General features: G+C 42.3%; 2 long non-coding RNA genes across 2 annotated transcripts; both read left to right on the forward strand.

The window, feature by feature from the left end:
* The first annotated feature begins 8,816 nt into the window (after positions 1–8,816).
* LOC118492990 lies at positions 8,817–14,457 on the forward strand. Its single transcript, XR_004894916.1, has 3 exons — positions 8,817–8,836; positions 12,090–12,149; positions 14,438–14,457. It is a non-coding gene; the product is annotated as an uncharacterized LOC118492990 (long non-coding RNA).
* LOC118492977 lies at positions 9,116–10,467 on the forward strand. Its single transcript, XR_004894902.1, has 3 exons — positions 9,116–9,127; positions 9,247–9,333; positions 10,342–10,467. It is a non-coding gene; the product is annotated as an uncharacterized LOC118492977 (long non-coding RNA).
* Positions 14,458–15,060: the final 603 nt, after the last annotated feature.

Below are 15,060 nucleotides of genomic sequence, written 5' to 3' on the forward strand. Positions count from 1 at the left end.
AACCAACTTAAATCACGTTTTAAAGCCGTCTCTCCACTCTGCTAAAATAGATTAGAGTGGCTTTTTAATTATCATATTGTACTTATTTATTTTTGTTCTAATTTTGAGTGTTAATCCTTCATAACATCTTGTTTCAGACTCACAGTTCCCCCCCTCCAGTGACAATGGTTTAGCCCACAATCAAAGCCATACTTTCACTTTTATGTTGTGTGGACAAAGTTAAAACTACAGTATGTTTGTTGTGCCGTCAGTTGGTGTGCAGGCTGAATTAGCTTTCAAACATCGACATCGTTTTGCAGTTCATCCTCAGAATGCAATCTGAACGTAAACCGAAGACAAGTATTTATCCCAAAAAGTAAACTAAAGATCTAAGTTTTTAACAAACAAAAAGACTCATACAAACAAAGTATTTTCAATTCAGTCAATCAAACTTTCTACTTTTACTTGGACAAATATAGTAAACAAACAAATCCGGATGTATTATAGATTAAGATAAAACTTTAATTAGATTAAAATCAGAATAAACTGTATGGTAAAAAAAATATATTTCTCAAGCTGCAACATTAAAGTGATGAACACATTGAATACACATTTTCTTTTCTCTTAATTTCAAGATGTCAGAACTTTGAGATTCTGTTAATACAGTAAACATCTGCAATTTATCTTTCTTTGCTGAATTCATCATGTTTCTATAGTTAACAGTTACGTATAAACTTCTTGACGGTAGAGTTATAAATGATGAGGAAATGCAGTCAGTCAGAACAAAAACCAGCACAGACAAAGCCCGAGAAGTAGACACGGTGCAAAGAAAGGGAAATAATGTCAGGTTGATCCACTGCTTTCCAGAGAGCTGAAATTAATCTGAAGATAAAGCAAGAAACTGTGGAGTGTGATGATGAATCTCTATAATAACTGATTAACTATTGTCATCTTTAGATTAGAACTTGTTAAAGCCTGTTTTATTAAGTGAACTTAGATGTTAAATCATAACATGTGTACAGCGCCCTGGAGGTGACATTATTTTTTTTAAAGCGTGCGCACGATTTATAACTTGCACGTGCGTTTTACTAAAGCACATGCACGCTTTAAATAAGTTGCACGTGCACTTGATGCCTACCAAACAGTAGAAGACTTTGAACAGACTTTGAAAAGACTAAAGTCTGACAACATCTCACATCTGTCTGTTTTTAGTTGTGATCACATTTTTTTTAATTTTTTTTATATTTAGAAATTATACACAGTGACAAACAATTACAAACTGTACACTGAGACTTGAGAACGCATCCCAGGGCCAAAAAACATAGAGAGGAAAGACGGGAGGGAGGGAGACAAAACAACACATGCAGAAACAGACACACACAAACACATACATAAACAGAGACACACACACAGACAGACACAAGACAAGGGACCAAACACATGCGCAAGTTAAGGCAAAGGCTGCAGCACAAGGCTACAGCCCGGACCTCAACGATTCAGCGATGCTGAGCCAAGTGTCCAGAGTTTTTCCTGGCGCTCCATGGATGCGCGCTGTAGAGAGTTCCATATACACAACATCCAAAAAGGAAAGGGTCCATGTACGGATAGACAGATCATGAGGTGGTTTCCAACGGGTTGCAATCATTTTCTTCGCAGCTGTAAGTCCAGCAAATACAGCACGTTTTTTTAGTTCTAGAGAGCTGAAAGGCTGACAGATCATTCAGAATCAAGACATTGACAGTAACAGGCACAGTAACAAGGGGGTGGGGGAAGATTCTGGACAGACCTGGTAAGCCCAAACGGGTAGTGCGGGTAAATTGGGAACGTCTGGAGGAGGCCCCTGTCCGACAGACTTTCAACTCACACCTCCGGTGGAGCTTTTCGTGCATCCCTGTGGAGGCTGGGGGCATTGAACCCGAGTGGACAATGTTCAAAGTTTCCATTGCTGAAGCTGCGGCGAGGAGCTGTGGTCTTAGGGTCTTAGGTGCCTCAAGGGGCGGTAACCCACGAACACCGTGGTGGACACCGGTGGTCAGGGAAGCCGTCCGACTGAAGAAGGAGTCTTTCCGGGATATGTTATCCCAGAGGACTCCGGAGGCAGTGGCAAGGTACCGAAGGGCCTGAAGGGCTGCGGCCTCTGCTGTGAAAGAGGCAAAGCATCGGGTGTGGGAAAAGTTTGGAGAAGACATGGAGAAGGACTTTCGGTCGGCACCAAGGTGCTTCTGGAAAACCGTTCGCCACCTCAGGAGGGGGAAGCGGGGAACCATCCAAGCTGTGTACAGTAAGGATGGGACGCTGTTGACCTCAACTGAGGAGGTAATAGGGCGGTGGAAGGAGCACTTTGAGGAACTCCTAAATCCGACTAATACGCCCTCTATGGTAGAGGCAGAGCTGGAGGATGATGGGGGATTGTTGTCAATTTCCCGGGTGGAAGTTGCTGAGGTAGTTAAACAACTCCACAGTGGCAAAGCCCCAGGGATTGATGAGATCCGTCCAGAAATGCTTAAAGCTCTGGGTGTGGAGAGGTTGTCTTGGTTGACACGCCTCTTCAACATTGCGTGGAAGTCTGGGACGGTGCCTAAGGAGTGGCAGACCGGGGTGGTGGTCCCCCTTTTCAAAAAGGGGGACCAGAGGGTGTGTGCCAATTATAGGGGTATCACACTTCTCAGCCTCCCTGGTAAAGTCTTCTTCAAGGTGCTGGAAAGGAGGGTTCGGTCGATAGTTGAACCTCAGGTTGAAGAGGAACAATGCGGATTCCGTCCTGGTCGTGGAACAACGGACCAGATCTTTACTCTCGCAAGGATCCTGGAGGGAGCCTGGGAGTATGCCCAACCGGTCTACATGTGCTTTGTGGATCTGGAGAAGGCCTATGACCGGGTCCCCCGGGAGATACTGTGGGAGGTGCTGCGGGAGTATGGGGTGAGGGGGTCCCTTCTCAGGGCCATCCAATCTCTGTACAACCAAAGCGAGAGCTGTGTCCGCGTTCTCGGCAGTAAGTCGGACTCGTTTCAGGTGAGAGTTGGCCTCCGCCAGGGCTGCGCTTTGTCACCAATCCTGTTTGTAGTATTTACGGACAGGATATCGAGGCGTAGTCGGGGTGGAGAGGGGTTGCAGTTCGGTGGGCTGGGGATCTCATCGCTGCTCTTTGCAGATGATGTGGTCCTGATGGCATCATCGGTCTGTGACCTTCAGCACTCACTGGATTGGTTCGCAGCCGAGTGTGAAGCGGCTGAGATGAGGATCAGCACCTCTAAATCGGAGGCCATGGTTCTCAGCAGGAAACCAATGGAGTGCCTTCTCCAGGTAGGGAATGAGTCCTTACCCCAAGTGAAGGAGTTCAAGTACCTTGGAGTCTTGTTCGCGAGTGAGGGAACAATGGAGCGGGAGATTGGTCGGAGAATCGGCGCAGCGGGTGCGGTATTACATTCAATTTATCGCACCGTTGTGATGAAAAGAGAGCTGAGCCAGAAGGCAAAGCTCTCGATCGACCGGTCAGTTTTCGTTCCTACCCTCACCTATGGTCATGAAGGTTGGGTCATGACCGAAAGAACGAGATCCAGGGTACAAGCGGCCGAAATGGGTTTCCTCAGGAGGGTGGCTGGTGTCTCCCTTAGAGATAGGGTGAGAAGCTCAGTCATCCGTGAGGAGCTCGGAGTAGAGCCGCTGCTCCTTTGCGTCGAAAGGAGCCAGTTGAGGTGGTTCGGGCATCTGGTAAGGATGCCCCCTGGGCGCCTCCCTAGGGAGGTGTTCCAGGCACGTCCAGCTGGGAGGAGGCCTCGGGGAAGACCCAGGACTAGGTGGAGGGATTATATCTCCAACCTGGCCTGGGAACGCCTCGGGATCCCCCAGTCGGAGCTGGTTAATGTGGCTCGGGAAAGGGAAGTTTGGGGTCCCCTGCTGGAGCTGCTACCCCCGCGATCCGAGACCGGCTAAGCGGACGAAGATGGAGGCACAGTAACATTAATCAAGGTGGAGATTTTGGATGCAATATTGTTCCAGAACTGACCAACGTGAGAGCACACCCAGATCATGTGAAGATATGTGCCTTGTGCTTTTATTGGGCAGAAAGTGCATAAAGGGCTGTTAATTATTTTCATGTGGTGCATTTTCACGGGGGTGAGATATGCCCTATGAATGAAATTGAAGTGAATCTGCTGATGGTCTGAATTGCGTGATACTTCTGGAATGTTAGACCATGCGTCATGCCAGTCAAGATCGATACTCAGGCCTGGGCAATCGCGTGCCCAGATCCTCTCAATAGGAAGGGCAGAGCGGCCAGATATCACTAAGAACTGATAAAGCCTAGATACCATACCACAGTTTTTAGGCTGCACAGTAAATAACTTCCGGATAGGATGGATGGGCAAAGGCCTCTGCCAAGGGACACTGTATGCCTTGAGTGCTGATCTTAATTGAAGGTAAAAGAAAAAAGAGGAACGTGGTAGATTGAATGCGTTCTGCAAGTCAGAAAAAGGTAACAAGCCAACCTCGCTAAAAATGTCTTTTAGACAATGAAGTCCCCTTTGTTCCCATTGTGGGGCTGTTATCAGCCTCCCACCAATCAGGAGTGCTGTATTATTGAATAAAGGGGAAAAAGTGTGCCAGTTACAAGCTATATGGCAGTATGTTTCAGCCAATCTCCAAGTCTTGATAAGATGTGAGATAATGGGGCCAAAGCGTTTGTTAGAAACATTGGCATAAAGAACATCGTGGAGTGACCAAGGCTCTGTCATAGCACTTTCTAAGGTACGCCAGCAAACAGACACATCTGGGTCAAACCAAGTGAGGAGGGGCCTCAACATGAAGGACCAAAAATAATGTTTGAAGTTGGGAACTGAGAGGCCACCATCCTCTTTCCTTCTCTGTAGAGTAAACATCTTAAGTCGCGGCCGTTTGCCTTTCCAGATAAATTTATATACCGCTGACTGTAATTTACATCAATAGCCAGCAGGAGGGGAGAGGTAGCATAGAGCTCACAAAATTAATCCTGGGTAACACATTCATTTTAACCAATGAGATATGGGCTTGAATCGACATGGGGAGACCCATCCATTTTTCTGTATCTTTCAAAACATTATTTAGAGCAACAGAATAGTTATGTCAAACAATTTGGTTTAAGCAGGGGAAGACCTCAATGCCTAACAATGGGGATGTTAGCAGAGATGGTTGAGTTGCGGGCAGAGTCATTTAAATGAAGTAGTGCAGACTTTGACCAGTTAATTTTAAAGCCTGATAAGCTTCCATACTTCTTGCATAAAGATAGAAGGTGAGGAAGAGACTGAGATGGTTTTTTCGCAAACAATGAGAGATGATGCTGTGTATTACGAATGCATATTGGTGACACCATAATCGATTGGCGAATGGCTTGAGCCAGCGGCTCTAGAGAAATGACAAATAATGCAGGACTCAAGGGGCAACCTTAGTGGGAGGATCTAGAAACTGGAAATTAAGAGGAGGAGGTGCGTCTGGTTAAGACTCGGGCTGAGGGATTAGAATACAAAACTTTACTCATACCAATGAAAGTTTTACCAAGGCCCGTCACCTCTAAAACTGACCATAGAAATGGCCACTCAAGTCTGTCAAAGGCTTTCATTGCGTCAAGAGAAAGAAGTGACATTGGGGTCTTACTGTCCTCTGCCACATCAACAATGTGGAGAAGGCGTCTAACATTATCTGCTGCTAGTCTCGTTTTTATGAATCCTGTTTGGTCGGAGTTCACTAATTTTAGTAGAAGTAGAAGGATGCCGGTCTGGCCCGCTAGCCTGGCTAAGGCAACTAACACACAGTTCGCCACTACAGAGACTACTATTCACCAACGGCAGATGGATCGCACACAAAATGGATATACAGTGCTGCTCATAAGTATTCATACCTATGGTCAAGTTGACTAAAAAGAGGAATAAAAAAATCATCTTTTGGAAATTGATCTTAATGCCTTAATTAAAAAAATGAGGAAAAATCCGACCTTTTTAGGACACCAATTTGTTTTTGTGAATTAATAATGTATTGTAAATAAATAAATGTTCTTCTTTAAAATACAGGGGCCATAATTATACATACCCCTATGTTAAATTCCCATAGAGGAAGGCAGATTTTTATTTTTATTTCATGGATCCAGGATACTATGCATCCTGATAAAGTTCCCTTGGTCCCCACATCATCACATACCTGCTGCTGCTTGATGATTATTACCGAAGCCTGGCTGAACACTCACTCATCCCAGACGGAAGCTAGCAGCTAACAGGGTAGGTGAATTTAAACAATGTCTGAGTTGAAAACGCATCTTGTTGTCATGTAAGGGCCCTGCTCATGTTGCACAGACATTTTAATTGCATTTTGTGTCTGTTAAAGAGGCACAAAGGCACTCTTTATGATATGCCCCCAAAACTGCCGTTTTAGCTAAGTGGGAGCTCGCGGCATTAGCTGCAGCAGCTCCAGTTAGCTAGCACCGATTCGGCTCGTTTTTTTTGCTATCGACAGTACTCACATACTTATAGTGATCAAGATTAACATAAAAATTGCCCGGAGTTCTCCTTTAATAGGAAGGGCGTTCCACAAAGTCGGAGCTACCACTTCAAAGGAACGATCACCTTTAGTCTTTAAACGAGTGCGTGGGACCACCAGTAGTCCCTGGTTAGAAGATCTGAGTGACCTGTTAGTGATGTACGGATGGAGCAGGTCAGAGATACAAACAGGCGCCTGTCCATGCAATGCTTTATATGTAAGAACAATTAAATGACTCTTGCGCCCGACGCAAATCTAAAATGGGGTTGGTCTGAAGTAGCTACATTACTCATGGGTGTGGTTTGGGCTAACGTGCAATAAACCAATCAGAGCGTTATCTCACATTCCCTTTAAAAGCTGGTGCACTTGTTCCATGGCAGATTGCTATTATAATGGCGGATTCGCTAGGCGCACGCTCTAATACATCCATGGGTGCACGCCGGGAGCGGTTCACAGCCGAGGAGACCGACATTTGCTATTGATTTTTCTTTTTGACAAAATGTAAATAAAGAAATGTCACAAAAACATACTTTCGGATGTTTTGGGCTCACTCTCATTGAATCACGAGGTTATGAATGCATGGTGATATTTTTGCAATGTAGTCTAACAGACCGAGATGACCTCACTATAGACGATGCAGCTCTTCTGTCTGTCCTGTCCCGTGCTGCTGCTGGGGCATTTGGGTTAAGTGGCATCGGGACATGCAGTTCAACATCACACCTCCTTAAGTCCTCTAATATTTCCTCATTTATGTCATCAACATATCCATGATTCATGGTCACTGACTTTAGACTAAGTTTTTCTTGGTCTGTGGCGTAATTGTTTTCTGAAACTGCAAAATAGCACTAGGGAACGTTTGCGCCGGAACACGCCTCCTCTTTTTGCTGAACCGCCCTCGGTAGTTCATTCCCTAATTTACCGACGTGAGTCTGTGGAGGGAAAAGTCCGCTGTGCGTCGGGTGCAAAATAGGAATGATACATGCGTCGGTGTACAAAGTCAATTGCGCTGGGTGCAAGATAGGGCCCCTAAAGTTTAAGACTGTCATAACATGTAAAGACAGGGGATCTTGCAGGGTCACACATTGCAAGACTACAACTACATTCGTTGATGTAACCAAGCTCCGGCTAGCGTTAGCTGGTAACTTTAAGGTAAAGTCGGCAGATTTTCATTTCTGCCGTACATGCAGATGAATGTCTCCAGCACCCAGAGGTCTGTCTTTATCCGCCGGTAAAACTCCAGTTGGATTACGCGCTTCAGAAGGGTTGAAAATTGGCAACTTTAGCAACTTTAGCGTTTAAAGCTTTAAAGTTTAACAGTCGGCATCACAATCTGTAAAAAGAAGCTGCCCACAGCTGAATGTGTTCGGTACTTTCAAGGAGCACATTAGTTCACAAGTGTGATAAAATAGCTAGATGATTACACAAATAATAAATACACAGACAGACTTCTACCCCTAACCAATCTCTGAAGAGGAGCACCAACCAGGCAGGCTCACTGGTGGCACAAGTGGGCAGAATTGAAACGGGACGATGCCGTCGCACATGCACTTTATTACTTGCACGCGTGCTTTAGTAAGTTGCCCGCACTATTTACTAAAGCGCATGTGCGACTTATTGAAGGCATGCATGCGCTTTAATAAAGCCTGCGTGTGACTTATTTAAAGCCTGCATGCGCTTTAGTAAAGCGTGCATGTGAGTTATGTTGTAAGTTGTGCTTGCACGCGCGCCTAAAAAAAAAACCCCGTCCATGACACCTCCAGGGCTCCGTTCATCTGACAGCAGTTCCTTTACATAAAAACGTTTACAGTTTATAAAATGTTTTGTTATAGCTCCACATTACAAGCTGCAACATCAATACGCTGCTTAGATGTTAATGAATCTGTACTAATAATTAAATACTATAATAAAAAAGATTACGTTTACAGGATTAACGATTTACGATTACAGCTATGAAAGCTGCTTTACCTCACTGACTAACACCAAACAATATTTATGACTGTATTTGTTCACACAACATGAAACTGAAAGTACCCGCTCTTTTCTTGGCCTGTGGGCGGGAAAGAAAGGGCAAAAGCATTATTCAAAAAAAAAGGGGGGGGGGGGGACTGTGAGTTTGAAACTGGATGTTTTTATTTTGATGAATAACAAAGTCATAGTTGGAAAAAATTTAATATTTGACGTTTCCAAATACATTGAATCATTTATTCTAGATAACTAGAGCGGCAGGCAGGTTGGTGAAACATGATTAAAGTTGGTATCTTCCACTACCTGCACATAAAAGTATTTGCATATGTTACTTCCTCCACTGAGAGCATCTCCAGCTGCCGACAAACCTCAAACAAAAAAGGACAAAGTGAGTATTAATTAAACACTTTCTTGTTAATTTCTCCTGAAAAACATTATGCTTAGACCACATTAAGAGATGGTCTGATCCACATATGACCACATTGTTTTAACTGTGTGGACTCAAATCTGCCTCCTCAACTGTAAGCAGAAGTACAGACTCATTCACTGGCTTTGTCCACGATGTCTGAGGTATAGCTTTTGCTTTGTGAAAAATTCTATCTAATTGTATTTAATCTTTTGGTTTGTTCAGATGGATCCTGTTGGAGCAGTGAAGACCGAAATGAAGAAAACCTCCAAGGTAGCAGCAGAGACCACTCTGTTCTACTGATGCTAACATCTGTTTAAAATGTCTTAATTCTGCATTAAGAACTGAACATTGATGAAATTGTACTTTTATTTTTTTGGTATCTAATTTAGCCCGACGGTCTGACATTTTACTCCATTAAAGAAGTCAAGTCATTTCCTGACAAGACAGAAGTGAGTGTCAAAGGAAAAGTTACAAAGGTGAGTTTAAACCGGAGAAGTTACTTACAAGCTACGAGATGAATTATGACCATAAAATGTTTTGACGCGTGGGTAGCAGGCCATTACAGTAACATAGCATCAATGTGACATACAGTGACATTTTCCCAGGGGAGAAGCTGTTTAACATGGTGGATCAGTGACTTCCAATAAGAATACAACTTATCGGAGGAACCTCTCAGAGCAGACTTTATTTTCTCAAGTTTTAAGCAAGATCAAGTATCACACAGCCAGTTCTTAAAAGACGAGGGTGACTTCCAAAGATGCAAGATCCTCTGATGGGCAATCAGAGAGGTAAAAGCAATTACAAGCAATTAGCAGCCGTTGCTCTAATTGCCATCTGGAGGCCTGCCAAAAATAGCTACATGAGGGGACGTACAGATCTTCAACTCCAAAACCTTTGAGATTGTATTAAAGAATAGCTGCCAGAAGTTGGACAGTTTGGGACATGACCAGAACATTTGGGTCAAATCACAAGGGTAATTGGGAACATCTATTGCATCCCTCATCTGATGCACCCAGGTAGATCTGGCAAGCCTGGCTTTACTATAGTGGTTCCTATGTAATACTTTCAATTGTAAAAGACACGATCCAGGTGGCTCCACGCTCCAAGGAAATCTGTGAGATGAGAAAGCACAAAGGCTCCAGGTGAAGAAGCAAAGTTAGAAACAGGCATTTATGGTACATTAATGCGTTCTTTGATTTAATTTGACGTTTGATTGGCCCACGACTGCAGCAGCATACGAGAAACATATTTTTTAAATTGAAGTGATAATACATATAACGCAAGATACCAAAAATTGTTATCCATTTTCCAATTTTGAAGTGAAAATTATGACAAAGTTGTTGATTAGACATGATACCCAATCTTAAAGACAGAGTGATAAGTGATAAGAAAATGCATCTTCGTCAAACAAATTCTGTTTTTAAATTTGTGAAAAAGAAGTCATTTCTGTTTGTTAAAATAACTTGTGCTATTGGTTTGTTCAGATTAATTATGTCGAAAAGATTGAGGTGAAGTTCACCAAGACGAAGATAAAAAGGCAACAATTCCAACTTAAAGACGAGACTGATTCCATCGAGATCGTCATGTGGGGGGAAGCCACCGAGCAATGCCAAGGATTATCAGTTGGAGATGTTGTTAAGGTTACCAACATGAAGACCCATCATTACACTCAACTTGTATCGCTGAACTCAACTAAATACACCAGTATTAAAAAGGTACCTGCAGTTATCTCCTCGCTCTTCTTTTCTCAAAGCCACAAGTCAGCCATGTTTGTAGTTTAGTCTGTGGAATGAGGCAAATCTGGACATTATATTGAGGGATGTTTCCAATATTTGAAAATGGATTAAAGGAATTATATTTAATGGTGTTTTAATCTCGTGGTTTGTTCAGATGGATCCTGTTGAAGCCGTGAAGCCCAAAAAGAAGAAAGAGAAGCAAGATTCGTCCCTGAAAACAGCCTCCAAGGTAGCAGCAAAGACAACTCTGTTCTACTGATGCTAACATCTGTCTAAAATGTTTGATTTCCCTCTCAAATCAGTGGTTTGTTTATTGTTTAGTTTATTAGTAGAAAGAGACTATTCAAAGTTAAATTAATTCATCCAAATCAAAGAAACTACATACTAATTAACCAATGCAAACACGTTTTAAATAAATATCACAAATAAAACCATGGACATAAACAAACAGATTTTAACAGCAACACATTTTATTAACCTGTTAATGCAGACTCTTTGGGAACCACTGAACTATAAAACTGAACCTTCACTATGAATGTTAATCTGTCTTTATTCAGGCTCTAGGTGCTGCTGTCCAGACTGGGAGGATAAAAATAATGGAAATCAAAAAGTCCAATAAGACGAACACTCACCTTGAGGTAGAGTTCAACGACCGGAGGCAGACGGTTTATGTGACAACTCGACTTCTGGCAAATGTGTTTGGGATCAAAGTGGAAGATGATGTAGAAAGAAGACTCCGCTATCTAATGCCGCTCACAGCAGAAGCAACATTACAAGGAAATAAAATTATATACATTAGGGTTAACCCTAACCTGGGTAAGAAAACAATATACATTATTTTCCCCACATTTAAGTCTTTAACATGAAATCACAGTGAATGAAATTAGGATCTTTGAGTAAAAACTCTTTACAAAGTGATAAAAACAAATATTAAAAACAATGGGACACGTTGGCTTCATTTTTCAGCACCGACTGTTTGATACTATATGATAAATTAAAAACTTAGATAAAAGATATTTATATATAATAATACATATATCATATTGGAGGGTGTCCACTTGAAAAACCCAATGAAGTCGTAAAGGTCTGAGCCACGCTTGGACAAAAAGAAGAGAGCAAAAGAAGAGAGAGACTTTATGCAAGTACACCAAACCACGAGGTGCCACATCAGGCAGCGATACTGGATCCTGTAAAGATATTCAATGACAAATGTCACATTTTGACTTGTGATTGTTATGCACACAGAATTTAAAATGTTTAAGTAAGCCACTGAAGAAATCAAATGACGGTGTAATGAACACAAAATATAAGTTTGTCTTTTGGCCGATGGAGCTCAGTGGGGATCTACTTAGACATAACATCTGTTAACCAGCATCTATGAAAAGACATCTAAACTCAGAATCTCTCTACAGAGAAAAAGCACCAGAGAAAAATGACAGAATCATTTTCAATTTGTGTGGGTTTAACTTTTTAAACCCTTCGCTTGTCTTTTTCAGAGACAAGCGAATGTGCGAGTATGTCAGGATCAGTAGCTGAGAAACAAAGAGCTGACACTGGTAGGCATCACACACACACACACATTAAATGTATACTGTCAAATCATAATAAACTTATCTAGTTATTCCGACAGCTTGATGTCCATTCATGTAGAGGAGGTGGCTGATGGTCACTCCCCTTCTGAACTTGTATCCGTAGCCACTCTTAGTGATGATCTGACTGAGGGGGGTTTAGTAGAACAGCAGCAGGGACGGAGCACCTCCTTGGTCTATGTCACACTTGATGTTAACTTTTGTAATTGGCTTTGAGTTGTCCTCTAGAGTCGTCTTCCACACCTCATTGAGTTCTTGATTAAGACTCTCATGGCCAGATGAACTAACGCTTTCGCGCCCACTTCAGGCATATTTGTTTCGCAATGTGCGCGTAAAAGCATGGCCAGGTGTGTACTAACAGGCCGCACTGAGGTAAAAGTGCAGACTGTCTGTCGCAGGGACTGAAAATGGAAAATTGTGCTTTTCCGTGTCATGCATATGCATTCACGGGAGGGTGAAGGGGAAAGTGGGAGTTTCCCATAAAGAGATGGGAGGGAAAGCGTAAAGTGCGCCTAATTATGTATTCCGCGGTACGTACAAAAAACGCCCGTGAAAGCGCGCTTCTATTTTGTGGTGAAAATTCTCCGCCTCTTAAAAGCAGGTGTAAACCAGGAAGTGGGTTTTCCTGGCATATGCCTCCTGGTGAAATGGCAGCAGTAATCTGAGCAAGATGAAGACATAGGCCAAGGAGACGAGCTGAAAAGATTTTTGCCACAAGGATCACACTTTTTCAGTTGAGTGAACACAAAATCATTAAGCATTACAGATTAAGCAGCCATGCAATATTACAGTTACTGGAAGAAATCAAAGATGACATTGAATCTCTGACTCAGCGGTCACATTCCATTCCAGCAGTTGTTAAACTCCTCGCTACGTTACAAATATTGGCATCAGGATCATGTCAAACCTGTCCTAGCATCAGCAGTGGGAATATCTCAGTCTGCACTCAGCCGTATCATAGCACCAGTACTTAACGCTTTGCTACAGCGCACTAGTCAATACATACATTTCCCCACCACTAATGCCGAAATAACATCAAGCAGGATTTCTTTGACATCGCCAACTTTCCAAACGTCACAGGTACCATTGATTGCACCCACATATAGGGCTCTAACTAACTTCTTCGTCAATTAATGTTGATTTTTTTCTCGAGTAATCAATTAGTTATTTGGTCTATAAGATGTCAGAAAATGGTAAAAAATGTGGATTAGTGTTTCCCAAAGGCCCAAGATGACTTCCTAAAATGTCTTGTTTTGTCCACAGCTCAAAGATATTCAGTTTACTGTCCAAGAGGAGAGAAGAAACTAGAACATATTCATATTTAACAGGCTGGAATCAAAGAATTTTTACTTTTGTCTTAAAGAAGTTACTCAAACCAACTAATCGATTATCAAAATAGTTGGCAATTAATTTAAAAGTTGACAACTAATCGATTAATCGCTGCAGCTCTACCCACATACCAACTATCCCCCCGATACTCCAGGAACACATTTACAGAAACAGATTCAATTGCGCATTTAAATGTGCGCAATTTACGGTATAGTGGGCGGAGAAAGGCGCTGATTACCCGATGAACTGCAAGTTTGGTAAATACGATGTAAGCTGAAGTATCACAGCGTGCGCTTTCTGCTGGTTGGCCATGGCGCTGATAACGCTACGTTCGCAAATGTACGTACATCTGGCCCTCAGTGTCCCGTTGATGTTACACAGCTCCAAGCATTCCAGTATCCATGAGTTCGGCATCAAATCGTAGCCTTTCTTGTAGTCGATCTAGGCAGTGCTCTGGTCAGGTTGTTCTTCCAGTCTCAAGTGACTGCTCTGTTGACCAGTAGCTGGTGTTTGGCTCCCCAGGTGTCTTTGCCAATTCCTTTCTGGGCTCAGCTCGAGTGTTGAGCCTCTAGCTCACCTGGTAGAATGTGCACCCCATGTAGGCCCGGGTTCGAATCTGACCCGAGGCCCTTTGCTGCGTGCCACCCCCCCTCTTTCTCTCCCCCATTTCCTGTCTCTCTTCAGCTGTTCTAAATGAAGGAAAAAGCCCTACAAATATCTTTAAAAACAAAACAAACAAAAAACATCATTATTAAGTGAAATATATTGGCCTCTTCTCAATAATTTAGAATGAAATAGCAGTTTTTATAGCGCTTCCTGTATGCAGGTCGTTATTTAAACATGTCTTTTTTTAGGTAAACTTCTGCTGATTTATAAAATAATATCGGTAACTAAACACTGACTGAAGTTTGTTTCTCCTTTTAAAGATCAACAGAAGAGCAGCCAACCGGACGAGGTAAGAGTTTGGAAATAAACTTGTAAGGTTAATTATCCTTGCATGCATTCTTACAAACTGGCATCTACTGTATAATGAATACAATATCAAAATACTTTCATGTATACATCCTTCACTATAACCACAGAGCAGTAAAATGTTTGTAAAATATGAATGTAAGTTTCTGCATTAAGAACTGAACATTGATGAAATTGTACTTTTATTCTTTTGATATCTAATTTAGCGCGACGGTCTGACATTTTACTCCATTAAAGAAGTCAAGTCATTTCCTGCCAAGATAGAAGTGAGTGTCAAAGGAAAAGTTACAGAGGTGAGTTTAAACCGGAGAAGTTACTTACAAGCTACGAGATGACTCGTGACCATAAAACATTTGACGAGGACAGGGGGGAAAGGAACATTTTAAAATATTTTCTTAAACAGAGTGGTCAACTTACAATCCAAATTCAGTAACACAGTTACTGTTTCCATTTTCATAAAGAACATTATATACACAAACAAATCTGTTATAGTCACATCCCCTGTCCCTCCATCCAACCCTTCCCACCCACATGAAACTGGTAGCCAGATATACAATAGTTAAACAAAAAATAATTA

This window comes from Sander lucioperca, chromosome 13 (genome assembly GCF_008315115.2).
Source record: "Sander lucioperca isolate FBNREF2018 chromosome 13, SLUC_FBN_1.2, whole genome shotgun sequence".
In the NCBI taxonomy this organism is placed as follows: Eukaryota; Metazoa; Chordata; class Actinopteri; order Perciformes; family Percidae; genus Sander; species Sander lucioperca.